Below are 16,354 nucleotides of genomic sequence, written 5' to 3' on the forward strand. Positions count from 1 at the left end.
AAGAAACAATTGAAAAAATTGACAAAACTAAAAGTTGGTTCTTTGAAAAAATAAACAAAATCGACAGACCCTTAGCCATGCTAGCGAAGAGAAGAAGAGAGAGAACTCAAATCACTAACATACGGGATGAAAGAGGCAATATCACAACAGACATTTCAGAAATACAGAAGATAATCAAAAATTATTTTGAATCCTTATACTCCAATAAATTAGAAGATAGTGAAGGCATCGATAAATTTCTTAAGTCATATGATCTGCCCAGATTGAGTCAGGAGGATATAGACAACCTAAACAGACCAATATCAATTGAGGAAATAGAAGAAACCATCAAAAGACTACCAACTAAGAAAAGCCCAGGACCGGATGGGTATACAGCAGAGTTTTACAAAACCTTTAAAGAGGAACTAATACCAATACTTTTCAAGCTACTTCGGGAAATAGAAAAAGAGGGAGAACTTCCAAATTCATTCTACGAGGCCAACATCACCCTGATACCTAAACCAGACAAAGACACTTCAAAGAAAGAAAACTACAGACCAATATCTCTAATGAACCTAGATGCAAAAATCCTCAATAAAATTCTGGCCACTCGGATACAAAAACATATCAAAAAAATTGTGCACCATGATCAAGTAGGATTCATCCCTGGGATGCAAGGCTGGTTCAATATACGGAAATCAATAAATGTTATTCACCACATCAATAGACTTAAAAATAAGAACCATATGATCATCTCGATAGATGCGGAAAAAGCATTCGACAAAGTACAGCATCCCTTTATGTTCAAAACTCTAGAAAAACTAGGGATAACAGGAACATACCTCAATATTGTAAAAGCAATCTATGCTAAGCCTCAGGCTAGCATCATTCTGAATGGAGAAAAATTGAAGGCATTCCCTCTAAAATCTGGAACAAGACAGGGATGCCCTCTCTCACCACTTCTGTTCAACATAGTTCTCGAAACACTGGCCAGAGCAATTAGACAGACGAAAGAAATTAAAGGCATCAAAATAGGAAAAGAAGAACTTAAATTATCACTATTTGCAGATGACATGATTCTATACCTAGCAGACCCAAAAGGGTCTACAAAGAAACTATTAGAGCTAATAAATGAATTCAGCAAAGTGGCAGGATATAAAATCAACACACATAAATCAAAGGCATTCCTGTATATCAGCGACAAATCCTCTGAAATGGAAATGAGGACAACCACTCCATTCACAATATCTTCAAAAAAAATAAAATACTTGGGAATCAACCTAACAAAAGAGGTGAAAGACTTATACAATGAAAACTACAGAACCCTAAAGAGAGAAATAGAAGAAGATCTTAGAAGATGGAAAAATATACCCTGTTCATGGATAGGCAGAACTAACATCATCAAAATGGCGATATTACCAAAAGTTCTCTATAGGTTTAATGCAATGCCAATCAAAATCCCAACGGCATTTCTTGTAGAAATAGAGAAAGCAATCATGAAATTCATATGGAAAAATAAAAGACCCAGAATAGCAAAAACAATGCTAAGCAGGAAGTGTGAATCAGGCGGTATAGCGATACCAGACTTCAAACTATATTACAGAGCAATAGTAACAAAAACAGCATGGTACTGGTACCAAAACAGGCGGGTGGACCAATGGTACAGAATAGAGGACACAGAAACCAATCCACAAAACTACAACTATCTTATATTTGATAAAGGGTCTAAAAGCATGCAATGGAGGAAGGATAGCATCTTCAACAAATGGTGCTGGGAAAACTGGAAATCCATATGCAACAAAATGAAACTGAATCCCTTTCTCTCGCCATGCACAAAAGTTAATTCAAAATGGATCAAGGAGCTTGATATCAAATCAGAGACACGCCGTCTGATAGAAGAAAAAGTTGGCTACGATCTACATACTGTGGGGTCGGGCTCCAAATTCCTCAATAGGACACCCATAGCACAAAAGTTAATAACTAGAATCAACAAATGGGACTTACTCAAACTAAAAAGTTTTTTCTCAGCAAAAGATACAATAAGAGAGGTAAATAGAGAGCCTACATCCTGGGAACAAATCTTTACTCCTCACACTTCAGATAGAGCCCTAATATCCAGAGTATACAAAGAACTCAAAAAATTAGACAATAAGAGAACAAACAACCCAATCAACAAATGGGCCAAGGACCTGAACAGACACTTCTCAGAGGAGGACACACAATCAATCAACAAGTACATGAAAAAATGCTCACCATCTCTAGCAGTCAGAGAAATGCAAATCAAAACCACCCTAAGATACCATCTCACTCCAGTTAGATTGGCAGCCATTATGAAGTCAAACAACAACAAGTGCTGGCGAGGATGTGGGGAAAAGGGTACACTTGTACATTGCTGGTGGGACTGCAAATTGGTGCAGCCAATTTGGAAAGCAGTATGGAGATTTCTTGGAAAGCTGGGAATGGAGCCACCATTTGACCCAGCTATTCCCCTTCTCGGTCTATTCCCTAAAGACCTAAATAGAGCATGCTACAGGGACACTGCTACATCGATGTTCATAGCAGCACAATTCACAATAGCTAGACTGTGGAACCAACCTAGATGCCCTTCAATGGATGAATGGATAAAAAAAATGTGGCATTTATACACAATGGAGTATTACTCTGCATTAAAAAATGACAAAATCATAGAATTTACAGGGAAATGGATGGCATTAGAGCACATTATGCTAAGTGAAGCTAGCCAATCCCTAAAAAACAAATGCCAAATGTCTTCTTTGATATAAGGAGAGTAACTAAGAACAGAGTAGGGTCGAAGAGCATGAGAAGAAGATTAACATTAAACAGGGATGAGAGGTGGGAGGGAAAGGGAGAGAGAAGGGAAAATGCATGGAAATGGAAGGAGACCCTCAGAGTTATACAAAAGTACATACAAGAGGAAGTGAGGGGAAGGGGAAAAATAATACAAGGGGGACAAACGAATGTCAGTAGAGGGGGCAGAGAGAGAAGAGGGGAGGGGAGGGGGGATAGTAGAGGATAGGAAAGGCAGCAGAATACAACAGACACTAGTATGGCAATATGTAAATCAATGGATGTGTAACTGATGTGATTCTGCAATCTGTATATGGGGTAAAAATGGGAGCTCATAACCCACTTGAATCAAATTGTGAAATATGATATATCAAGTACTATGTAATGTTTTGAACAGCCAACAATAAAAAATTAAAAAAAAAAAAAAGCACTGAAATGGTTAAATAATAAGCTTGGTTCCACTCCATAATGTTCTACATAGTTATAAGCATTTTTTAAAAATCTGTTTTGTGCTCCCTGAGCATCAGTTTCTTCATCTGTTAAATGGGTATCATCGTTAAGACGAAAAACTCCTTGGCAATAGATCAAGTCTAACTAGCCATGGAGCATTCTGAGTTTCCCCCCAAAGTCAGAAAAGAACTGGCCCTTGACAAATTGGGGAAGCAGGCAAAATTTTCTCTCAGTGTTCTCCCTTGTTGTTTTTCCCCGCTAGGAATTTCCATACACTACATTTTTCTTCTCAGAAGCTTGAACCCATTTCTTCCAATTCTTCTCTGTAAGGGAGGAAAAAAAATCTAGGACATTCCATTGGAAGAAGACATTAGAGACTTTAATGTGTAGAACCTTGTGGACAAGTTAAGATTTTAAAATATATATATATGTGGGACAAAGGGAACACTGAGCACAGTGAATGAGATGGCAATGTGACCCCCAAATATATGGCTTTGCATTTGGACTGCGAAATCTTTCTGGCATAGTTCAAAGTGGCAGGTGGCTTAAAAATGTGTAAATGTGGAGCCCAGGGATTTTTTTTCCTCCCCCACGAAAGGCACTCAGCTTCAAATTGAAGAATGATTGCATGGAGCTGCACCAGGCATTGCGTCCTAATAAATGCAGCCGCAGGAGCCAGCCTATGAAATGTGATTTTCCAGCCTGTTTGGCCAAAGCTGTTATCATCTAAGATATCACTTACATGAAAACATTCTCTCTTAAAACAATAATCAATATTAGACACCTGCCACCTTCCCATTCAAATCCTATAATCCGCTGAGAGCTGTGAGCTGATGAAATTCTGAGCTTGTTTCATCACTCACACGAGCCAACTACAGGGACCTGGGTCAAGAGGGAAGAAAAGCATAGCGGCTGCCATCAGGAAGGTCTCGGTGAGGCTGGCTGGGTTCACTCCTTCTTTTCTTCCCACCTCCACATCGGTTGTGGGGTGAGGGTAGCTATTGGCATAACTCACTGGGGTTGGGCCACAGGGGAATCATTGCTACAACAGCAGAAGAAAAGTTTGCTGTTGCTTCACCGGAGACATCTGAAAGGCCAGTACTGATCTCAGAGGGACTGGGTCCTCAGCCTCAAACTCTGGGGCCACAGACAAGGCTCCAGTCTTTAGCATTGGAGGAAATTGGCATCATAGAAGCACAGAGGATGAAGGGTATAGAGGGAAGGAAGGATGGATACCAAGGGGGAAGGGACCCCCAGGCTCCTCCTCAAAGGGTTTGGAATCACTGCCTGGTGAGAGAGTGCTCATCTATCCTCTGCTCACTTCTGGCCTCAGTGGGCAGTGGGACTTACTGCAGGGTCACACTCCCTGCAGAGGAAAAGCAAGTCCTTGGAATCAGAAGACTGAACTGGTTTTGAACATCAAGTGCAATATTTTCTGGCCCTTGGAATCTTTCTTAACATTTTTGAACCCATTTTCCTCTCCCCTGTAAAGTAAAAGTAATATTTTGTGAGGCAAAAGTCCTACCTAATGGTAAATCACTTGTGAAATTCATCCAACAAATACGCATTGATTAATAATTAGTATAGGTATCTGGAACTTGTTATGTCTATTCTTTACCACCAAAAATAGTAGTATTTTTTATAAAATATTAAAAAATAAATTTAAAAAATTAATTTTAAAATATTTATAAAGATATAGAGGGCTAAAATTTGCATTTGCATAACTTAGAAAGTACTCTTCTCTCCCTCTATGACTGGGAAAAAATTACAGTGAATAAAGCAGATTCATCAGAAGAATAACCTTTCCTTGAACCAAAGATGCTCTGTGTAAATAGAATATGCTCATGAAGGTGGTGAAATTAATACAGGTTACTTGTAATGGAATCTTCATCTACACTGAAACCTTAGGGGCAAAAGGAAATTTCCCTCTACCCCCTGAAGTTTCACACGGACAAAAGATAGGTTAACTAGAAGAAAAGCACATAAATGTAATAATGTGCAAAAGGGGGAAAGTTAGTACACAGGGGGAAAATCACAGGAGTGTGATTACCCCTTAACCCTAAATGATTCATAAGCTTATATCCCCAATTTCTATATAACAGGGGGAGAATGAGGAATTTAGGCAATTTTTAGGGGAATAGTACATGAGTTTTAGATGAGTTCAATGGGCTTGGAGAACATACAATGGCCCTGGGCAAATTCTGTTGGCCCTGGAGGATAGTGGTTTGTGAATGATCTTCTATGAAACCAAAAGCCTATCCAGGTGGGAAGTCTCTTGCTGCATCATGATTTTAACTAACGAAATATAAAGGAAGAGAGCAGAGGTAACTTTTCTTTGGCAGGTCCAGACTTTAGCCAAATGAGAGAAATCTGCAAAAAGCCTTTCCCAGATCTGGAGGGAGACAAGTGGGAGGAAGTCAGAGAGACCCTGGCTTTTGAGGTAGATTCTAAGGCCTCTTAGCATGTCAGCATACTGGTCTTTGGTATGTAGGTTTTCTGAATCCCAACAACATAATAAAGAAAAGAGAGACAAGTCAGAGCAGCCTTCTTTGAAATAAAAAGCACAGCTTGGTAAGAATAAAAAGGAGTGCATTTCCTAAAAATGGAAAAATTGAAAAAAGATCTCAACATGTTGGAGGAAGGGAAAAAATTCTTTGAAGATAAAGAAGTCAGAAGGAAATATTTGGATTAATCTATATTCTCTCTCTCCACATCCTTCTTCATGTAGGGCCATTATATCAGCTGGGGAACTTTGCACAAAATCCACTTGTCAGTGACTTGATGACACTACAAATATACTTTGTGATTCCTTTAAGATATTACTTCTTAAAAATATTTATACATTTAATTTTCAATTTTAAAATTAAGTTTTCTTACTCTATATAACTTTGGTTCTTTTTATGTTATTTCACTGCATTGGTTTTATTATCTAATAACTTAAATTAGAATGGACATCTTTTTATCTTTTATGCTTTATTATATTTTTACCTCATGTTCTATAATATAGCTGTACATTTTCATGCTTGAAATCATTATGTGCTTGGTTTAAATATTGTGTTTTTTGAATTCTGAACATTTTTATATCATATAGGATTAACAATAAGGATTACGTAAAATAAAGACTGCAATGTTGGTGTTGCTCTATTGCTCCTGTGTTGCAATTGCTGGTATTAACTGCTTTTATGTGCCAGGCATTATAAAAATATGGAAGAACAATAGTGAGCAAGACCTTTCAGAAGCTTATTGCTTAAATATATGGCTAGGGCCTTCTGTTTCTCCTCACACTATCAAAAATATATTTACAGTTATATAAATTGCTGTTAGACTGAGACTAAAAACACTATAAAAATTATTCTAAGGACTGGGGATGTTGAACACTTGCCTGGCATGCCTGAGGTCCTGGGTTTGATTCCTAGCACCGCAAAAAAAATAAATAAATAAAATAATAATAATAATAATATTCCTGTGATTGTCAAATTATACCACAGGCAGCAGACAGGTATCAGGGTCCTCTACTATTCATTGTAAATGTCCCCATTACTCAACATCTTCTGAGGGTGTATGGAAAAAGCTCTAGATTCCTCTCTGTTCTTCGCAGCCTCTGTTTCTGGTTTTTGTTTGTTTGTTTGTTTTTCAATTATGGATGTGTTGCTAGCATTGGAAAGTTAGGAAATCTTAAGAGATCTTAACATTGAACAGATCTTGATGAAGTTTATAAAAAAGCCATGTTAGAAATACCAGGATTATTGATGGAAAGACACAGAAAAGGAAGAGAAGCTGAATCACCTTGCAGTCAGAACCAGGGTGATGGTAAGCTAAGTGTTTCCAATATTTAGACTTGGATTTGAATTTTTTGTCCCAGAAAGAGTGATTTGGATGATACAGCAAAGTAGTTGGAGTCTTTTAAGGAGAAAGCATCAGGAAGAAATATGAATGACCAGAGAGGAAGGAAAGGAGGGGAGTAATCAGGGGGATATTGAAAGAAATCATGAAACTATTTAATTAATACAGTTGATATCCATGTGTAACAGATAAAAAATAGACAATTTAACAAAGAGCCTCTCACACCATTAAGCACCTCAACCCATTCCTAACTCTGCAGGCTGGAGACACCCCTCCCCCATACAAAATTAACTAGTAAAATAAAAGGAAACAAAAGAACTAATTATGGGAAGACTTTTCTGGATTAAGAAAAAATAAATTAAATTATTAACTACATTTGCATTTCTTTCTAGCAATGACAAAAACATCAGTGAATGATTCCCAGATCATTTAACAAGCGGACTGGAAAATTTTGCTTTAGTTTATAGAATGATTTTTAATCAACACATCAAAGTGAAATTTTAAATAAGCACTTCTAGGACATTTGTCTTTCTTAACAGCTTAAACATTAATTTTCTTCAGACTTGTAATTCTATATTACTCATTAACACATTCATTAGTATGACACTTGTTATTTTGTATGGAGAAATATAAACATCTCAAAATATCATCAATTCTAAATTACATCACGTCCAAATGCTTGCAACAGGTACCAGAAACACCTTTAACTAAATGTGGTACTATGTGAAGGGACCTTCTTGGGGCTCACATTTTACCTGGAGAAAGACAGTAACAAAAAATTAGACATGGAGTGTATTGTCTTTCAGGTGGCAATAAATTCTATGGAGAAAAGTAAAGAAGGAAAGGTGAATTAGGCATAGAAATGTTGCATCAAGTTCTTCAATTTTAATAGGATGGTTGGGGAAGGAAGGACCCACTCATAAATACTATTTAAACAGAGGATTGAAGGAGATGAGGGAGCAAGACAGATGATTAGTATCAAGAAGAGCATTCCAGCAAATGCAAAGGCTCTGAGGCATCATGGGCTGGATTTATTTAAAAGATCCATTGTGACTGAGGGAGAATGGGGTAGACACAGAGGTTACTGCCTAAGGCAACCAGCAACAGCTTTTCCTGGTCAGCTCCTTCATGATGTGCCTTAGCTGCAGACAGCAGCCAATGCCAGTCCTCAGTCTCCTCATGTGCAGCTATGTTGGCCTGATGGAAGACAACAATAGTAAGCCATAGCAGCCCCCAGCCCCTTTTCAGATTACCTGAGGTTTTCTTGGACTAACTTCACAGTTCAACCTCCTTTCTTCCCCAATTGGTCCTGCCCAGGTACAATGAACTCCCTCAGTGTCTGCTTCTAGAAACCCCAACCTACCACAAGAGTGAACAACTGACAGAACAGTTGAAGATGAGTTCAGAAAGTTACCTGGGACCTGAAAAGGTGGTCATACCTGTAATCCCAGTGACGGGGGTGGGGGGCACTGAGGCAGGAGGATCACAAGTTCGAGGCCAGCCTCAGCAACTTGATGATACCTTATCTCAAAATAAGCAAGAAAAAGAGATAGGTATGTAGCTCACTGGGCTCAATCCCCAATACCAAAAAGTGGGTGGGGGAGAGGAAGAAGAGGAGGAGGAGAGGGAGAAGGAGAGGGAGACTGAGAAGAGGAGGAGGAAATGATGATGATGATGACATCAACAAAGGAGGAGGAAGAGGAAAGAAAAAGAAAGTTATCTGGAACCTTGACTTTTGCTTTTACTCTATCAAGGGCTCTAAATGATCAAGAACAGAGAAGTGGCTTGGTCTGATTGACATTTACCATTTGAGAATAGGATGGAGGAGGACACTGGGAAAAGTGGGAAGGGGATAGCACCAATACAAGGCAAAAGATGATGATGTGGACCAGGCAGCAATGAAAGAGAAGGGGATCATGGTGGGGGGGACCCTGGATATCTTGTGAAGGACGAGCCTGCGAGCCTGCAGGATGGGCTGATGAGCCCGAAGTAGGTGAGAGGGAAGACAGAAGTCAAAGATAACTCCTGGGTTTTGGATGAAGCAACTCGAGGAGCAGAGTTGCCTTTGACAGAGGTAAAGATGTAGAAGAAGCAGTTTCATGGAGATTAGAAGCTGAATTTTGGACTTGTGACAACTGAGACATTTTTAGGCATCCAAGTGAAGATGGCTAGAAAACAGAAGCATAGGAGATTAGACTGCTACAGAGACAGATATCTTAAGAGTCATCAGAATATGAACAGTATCTAAAGCTACGAGTTGGAGGACAGAGACTGTCCAGTGAACAAGTCCTGGGGCCATTCATTATATTTCACTCTCCCTTGTGGTCCCAGTATCTCTCTTATTATTGTGACTACTGTACCTTGTGATAAGCAGGAGTACTAACAAGAGACAAAAGAATTGCACAATCGTTGGGAACTCCCCCTTAATTCTAAGGTGCTTACTCTCAAGAAGCCTCACATCATCTTTCTCGTGAACTGAAGTATGAAACAAAAATGATTCCACAGAACCCTCCTTACTAGACATCTTTAACTTCCTGAAGTTCAGCACCAAATCAATCAAATGCCCCAAATGTGATCAAATGCTAAGGAATCTAAGGAAGAAATATAGCAAAACCAAAGTGATTACAATTTAACCTCCTGTTTACTAAAAAAGGTAATTCAGGTTTACGATGGCTACAACCTTACCTGATGCTGGAAGGCAAAGGTCAGCATTATTAATCAACATAGTTTTGACTATGGATTAAAATACTTTCCCTTAAAGCATCATGCACAGAACAGAGCCTCTACTCTTGACTAAAACAACTTTTGTCAACCCAGTTGCAATTTAATTTTTTAATTTTTGTTGTCACTGGGACTACTTTAGTAGTAGTAGATCACCTAAAAATGGCTCCCTCTTTCAATGAATAAGCAATTAGCATAAAGGAAAGTGACCTTAGAGCTCTGAGAATCCATTTAATAAAGATAGCAAGGCATGAATTATAAATCCACACAAAAGTATTAATAGAAATATTTTTCTTTTCATGCCTGCACTAGGAAGACAAGTAAAATCCAGGTGTCAGAGACATGCAAACACAGTAAAAGAGTCCCTTTAGTTCAATGCTTTTCAGACTTTAAGTGCAAATTAACTATGTGGCATCTTGTAGAGATCTGGATTTCTTCATTTTTAAGTCTCCCAGGTGTGCCAATGCTGCTAGTTCACAACCTCCAACAGCAATACTATATTCAACATATTCAATAAAAGGATAAATTGATCACAAGGCAGAAAAAAAAGACTCCATATACTTTCCATCATCAGAAGATCTTGAATGTGAGTGCACATTCACAAATAAGGAATTCTTTTTGACTATAAGCAGAAAGGTTTTTTAATGAAGAATGCCTTTTCAAATATGAGAAAACCAGAGTGAAAAAAAATCATACGATTTTTAGAAAAGAAATGATCAAGCATTTACTGAAAACCATAGACCTTTCTGTTGAAATTCTACCTAATGGTATACACATCTTTGGATTTCTTGACATTTTACAATCTAATTTGATTTGTGATCCTGTTCAAAGGTAATGTTTATGTAAGCTCTTAATAGCTTACTTCAATGCTTTTGCTTACTTTTCAAAGAATAATTGGGCAGGGATGCTTTTTGTAATTTAATGAAAACAATTGCCTAAATATTTTATAATCCTGACTGCACATTATAACCTAACTTTAAAAGTACTTATTGCTGGTCTCATCCCTGGGGGGATGTGATTTCATTTCTGTAAGGATGGTTCTGAGCCTCTGCAAATGTTAAACCTCCCCAGGTGATTCTAATGGGGAACCCAGGGTGAGAACTAGTGAATTTAACCAAACCTAAGAGAACTTGTGGGCTCCATGCAATAATAACTCAGGAAACCCTGTTCAGATAGTGGCAGAGTATCAGCAAGAAATGACTTCTGGAGTCTAACCTTGCAAACCCTCACTTATAAACTTAGAGCAAACATCATAAAGGATTAACCAAATCCTTTGATCTCAAAAACTTCTAAAAACCTAGTTATTTCTCTTTCCTTTTTCCACTTTTCCAAATCAAAGGCTTCAGACAGATTATCTTTAAGTAGGTTTCAAAAGACTTCCAATGAAATTGAAATGTTGGTAATTTCTAGCAGATATCAGACTGAAACCTATATGAAGAACCACTCTTGAAGTGTCAGAATTACCTATTGATTCCTATGCTGCTTTAAAATATACAGAAGGAAGGAAGGAAAGAAGTGGGGGAAGGGAAGGAGGGAGGGAAGGAGGGAGGGTGAGGAGACAGTAAGTAAGTAATAGTCTTTTTCTCTGTGAGCCAATTTTGAGCAGAAATAGTTCAAGAGTAATTTTTATGGGCACCAATGTCTAAGTCAAAATCTAAAGTTTAGAACAAATTTTAAAATGAGGGTTTTTTTTTTTTTCTTTTTCTTTCCAAATTCACAGACCTCACAGAACAGGAACCACAAAGATAGAACACTGAGAGTCCCATACAGGTAGCTCAATTGATCAACAGTAAGATCAAGGTGAATTGATCAAGAGCCCATGTAAGTTAGTGCATTTATTTCTCTTCTGCAGTCAATGACGGCACCTCTAAATTCAAGCAGTCATTTTAGGAAATGTGGTCTCCTAATTGGAAATTTGGAGAGAAACATTAAATGGCTCAGACAAATCTCTCCCACTAACGGGAAAAACCACTTGTATATACAAGGGGTAACATTGATCCACAGCATTATCTTTGGTTCCTCCATCTGTTATCCAGGAAAATAAGAACTTGCCTTTTTTTAGAGTGGAAAATCCAGTGAGAATCTGAAATATAATCTGCTCTCTTTTCTCTTTGATTTTGTTTAGATTTCCACTGACAAGCAACTGTGTATGAAGCAATCCTTCATGCTGGGTTTCCTGGTCAAGGTGCTAGCAGGGACCATGGATTCCCCTTCTCCCTGGGGGAAATACCTACACCATTTTAGCATCCCAAACAATAGTGCCCCTGGAAGAAGAACAAGTTTACAGGGGCCTTGGGACACCTGGTGCTTAGAAGCCAACTTTCTACAAGTCTTCCTGAAACTCTGGCACCTATTTCAGACTTGCCAGCTTCCATATAATATATTTTTCCTTCTTCTGATGAAGCAACTATCCTACTTCACTGTTAAGAGGGACACCCCAGCAGGGAGAATCGCAAACTCCCCAAGTGCTCAGCAAGCCTCTCTTGGAAAGAAAGGAGTATTAAAGTATTGCTTTCTCCCCTGCTGACCCCGGCTTCTCTCTGATAGGCTTCCTCATACATGGAAGGTCCACTGGCTGCTGGATGGGTCAGTTGACTGGCTTTTGATGAGGATGTCTCACTTCTCTTCATTTATTCACTAAGCTGGTACATTTGCCCACTAGGGGTGCCATAGCTGAGAACCACAGACTGGGGGACTTAAACAACAGAGTTTATTTCCTCCTAGTTCTAGAGACTGGAACCTAGAGTTTAAGATGTCTGCAGGGTTGATTCCTTCTGAATTCTCTCTTCTTCACTTGTAAATAGCCATCTTCTCCCTGTACCTTAGAATTTTTTTTCCCCCTGTGGGCGTGGGTATAATCTACTCTGCTAAGACCTCTCTCTTTGTTTATAGCTGGTCACATTCCCCCTATCTTTCTTCTGGGTGTATCTGTGAACTTGAATTAGGAACTACCCTAGTAGTAGTAAGTCCTAATTCAAGGACTTTAATTACCTCTTTAAAAAGCATATTTCCAAACATAGTTATATTCTGAAGTATTGGAAGAAAGGACTTCAACATATAAATTTGGGAAGAACATGGCTCAGTCCTTATAGTTTACATGAGCTCATGCACACTGAAGTCTCTGGGTTCCAACCACAGCATGAGAAAAAGACCAATAAACAAAGGCTTTTTAAACCTCTGCTTGCATGTCATTTGCTTAATTCCTATTGACCAAAGCTAGTCTCAGGGCTGAAGTCAGTGTGGAATGGCACTACTAAAGGATATAGATGGGAGCAAAGGGACAATTTGTAGCCATTTTTGCAATCTATCAAATGTTGTGGTGGAAGTAAATAAGAGTAAGAATAAGATAAGAATCCACGTAGCATTTCCCCTAGAGACTTTCACCCTGGTAAAAGTAAAGTTCAGACACCTCTTTCTCTTCCAATACAATGAAATCTCTATCAATGGGCTCTGACTTATTACAGTATCAATATGAACAAGTCCTGCAATCTCTTTATAAAATAAGAAAAGCAATTCTCATCCTTCTCTTCCTCACACAACCTTTATGAGATCAAATTTGAAAATTCTTTGGAAGAAATGTGTCCCATTGGTCTTTTTCACTGGTCTGTGTATTAGAGCAGACAAACTTCAGGCATCTGAGCTCAAACAATGTGGAGACTTTGAATCAACACCAAGTCATTTAATAGAGCTGTGTTGTCCTCAGAGTTTCTACAAACATGGTGTTTAACACAACACCTCACCATACCGTAAGCCTTTCAAGTGACATTGGGAACTGTCACTGCTAAGCCTCCATCAAGCTAAGCTCTCTGTCCAGTGGTCAGTAAATAGCATAAGATTTGCACAGTCCATTTGCTCCAACTCAATTTGACTGGTGTCAGAATCTTCAGAGCTTCCAAGAACCAATGAGCGCAGAAAATGAGTTTTTGTAATAAATGCTTCAGAGGAAAGAACAAGGTCAGACATCTATCTGCATCCAGCCCAGCTTTTTAAGACACAGCTCAAGCCCCTCCAATCCCATAACACTTTCTCTGATCATCCTCAACCACAATGGTCTCTTCTTTTGAACTTCAGTAATGTTTTATTGAATGAATATCACTTAATAGGGAACAAACAAAAACCAATTTCATCTTTTCTCACCTTTTTCCATAAGCTTGATTGCCGCAGTCTGGCTGGGCAAACTAACTGGGGGGTGACAAGCAACTTGTGAAGATTGATACAGCAAGAGCGGGAGCCGATTTATTACAGACAGTAGAGGTATATATACACTTAACTAATTATACACAGCTTACCTTAATTAACATAAACTAGATACAGCAGTCAACCAATAAGGAATCATCATCTTAATGATTACACACAGCTTATCTTAATTGACATAATCTAGACACAGCAGTCAGTCATTAAGTAATCTCTATCATCTTAATGGCTCGCTGGCATTGGCTCAGAAACCACTCCTCCTAGCAAACTGCCAGGCGCCATCTTAACTTGGTTGTGGCCCTCATCACGTGATCACATAGTCATTCTTTATAACTTCTTTTTGATAAAATTTTGAGCATTTTCCCATTTCTTTGGTCACCTTTAGATATAAAAATGTCCAGTGAAGATGTCATTGGAACATCAGTCCAATTCAATCTTATAAACATATAACAATAGTATAGAGCAATATAATATCAAACATCTACCTAATTAAACCTTCTCTTCTCCCTCATCTAATACCCACCTCAGGCTTGGAGATCTGCCATGGTGGAGTGGCAATGGTCACCCCTCTGTCCACCACAGATGTCAGGTGGGCTCCTTCTCTCCTAACACGTGTTTGCTGGCTTCTGGAGCTTCTCCACTTTTGACTCCAGTTTTGTCACCTCATGCAATATTTTTCCACATCTGAATCACACTTCTGATTCCAGGGACTCGTGTCTGGGTTGTATCAACGCTTCACGTGATCTTTCTGGACAGGATCCAAAAGGATGCACCCCCAGTCAGTCACCTCTCTTCTATGAGACAGCATCTTTCCAAAAACTATGCTTCTTTATCACACCATCAGCTGATATTCAGCTCACTTCCTTGATTTTACTGCCTCAAAATTGTTGGCCAGCCACAAACTTAACCTTTATTTATTTTAGTCAAGAATCAAATATTGATCTCTGAGTTTCCCTAATTCTGAATATGGCCAGACTTTCCTGAATACTTTCCTTGAATTTCCCCTTCATTGGGCCTAAAATCAGGGAGAGGTATTGGAGAGGGTAAAAGAAGTGGACAGAACCTTCTCGGCTTTTTCCAAAGACATCCTTTCTTCCAACTCTTCAATCTTTCTGCTAGAGTTGACTAAAGTGGGTGGTGGACTAATGAGGACAGAACCAACCTCACCGCCTCTTTACATATTCTGCCCAGGTGGCCTCGTCTAGCACATCATCTTGTAAGAGTGGCTACTTGGCAAGAGTTGGTTTGTTCTCAGACTTTGGAATCTTAACTGAAAATGTGAGAAAAAAATAAGAGTAACATATAGCAACTTGTTACTCTCCTGAATGCCTCATACTTAACAAACTTGCCTTATTTTACTGAGTACCACTATATAACCAGCCATATTTAGACCTTGGAATGAGTTTAGAAAAAAATGAAACAAATGAAGAAGAAAATTTGTGTTCTTGAGTTCCTCACAAAGTAGTAGAGACTATGGTAGAAACTCTGGGAATTATTTATCTGTCTCAATGGCCCAAGACTCCAACTCTTTGGAAACTCCCCAACAGCCATGTCTGTATGGTTAATGCCACTTGCTAGCCATGACCTACTAGACCTCTGGCTGACATTGTCTTTAAGATGGGCCATACATTACTCTTTGGGGAATCAAGAATTAGACTGAAAATCATATCAGATTCTTTGGCTAAAGGGGTGGGTATTTTTTCCCCCTTGTGGAACAGAGAAACAGAAAAAAAGTTGATCTGTGAGGAAGATAGAGAATGGGGTAATATACAAATACATGGACCAAGAAGAATCTGAAGTTATCCCTAGTTTCCACCCTGTTGTCTAGCTGTATCTCTGCCCTTGGTGCTTATGGTACCCCCTATATCTTTATACAAATTCTCTTGATTGTTTAAGCTTACTAAAGGAAGTTTCTGTTCCTAGAATCCAAATTATCCTATGCAGTACAGAAACACATAAAATTTTGAGCATATTCCCATTGCTTTGGTCACAAAGAATAGTGAATAAGGCATCATCATATAGACAATGCTGTTAACTAATTAAGGCATTACAGAGACAATTCATAGGGTAAGCCTCAGAAGATGAGTACTATTAAAATACTCTAATTTAGAGGCACTTTTGTGAGCAAAAGCAAGGAGTGGGGGGAACCCAATACTTAGCTGAGGGGCCTAAGGTGTAGAGAGAAGTCACTGAAAAGAAAAGTAAATAGGTAAGGGTGAGATTTTAAAGAAGTTGGAAAGTCTTGAAGACTTTTTAGATGAGGATAACAGGATAGGATCTGTGCTACACAAGCTGATTATTAGTTCTTTGGACAAATTAGAGGGTAAGTGTATTGAATATATAGAAGGTAATTGCAGCA

The sequence above is a fragment of the Marmota flaviventris genome, chromosome 11 (genome assembly GCF_047511675.1).
Source record: "Marmota flaviventris isolate mMarFla1 chromosome 11, mMarFla1.hap1, whole genome shotgun sequence".
Lineage (NCBI taxonomy): Eukaryota > Metazoa > Chordata > Mammalia > Rodentia > Sciuridae > Marmota > Marmota flaviventris.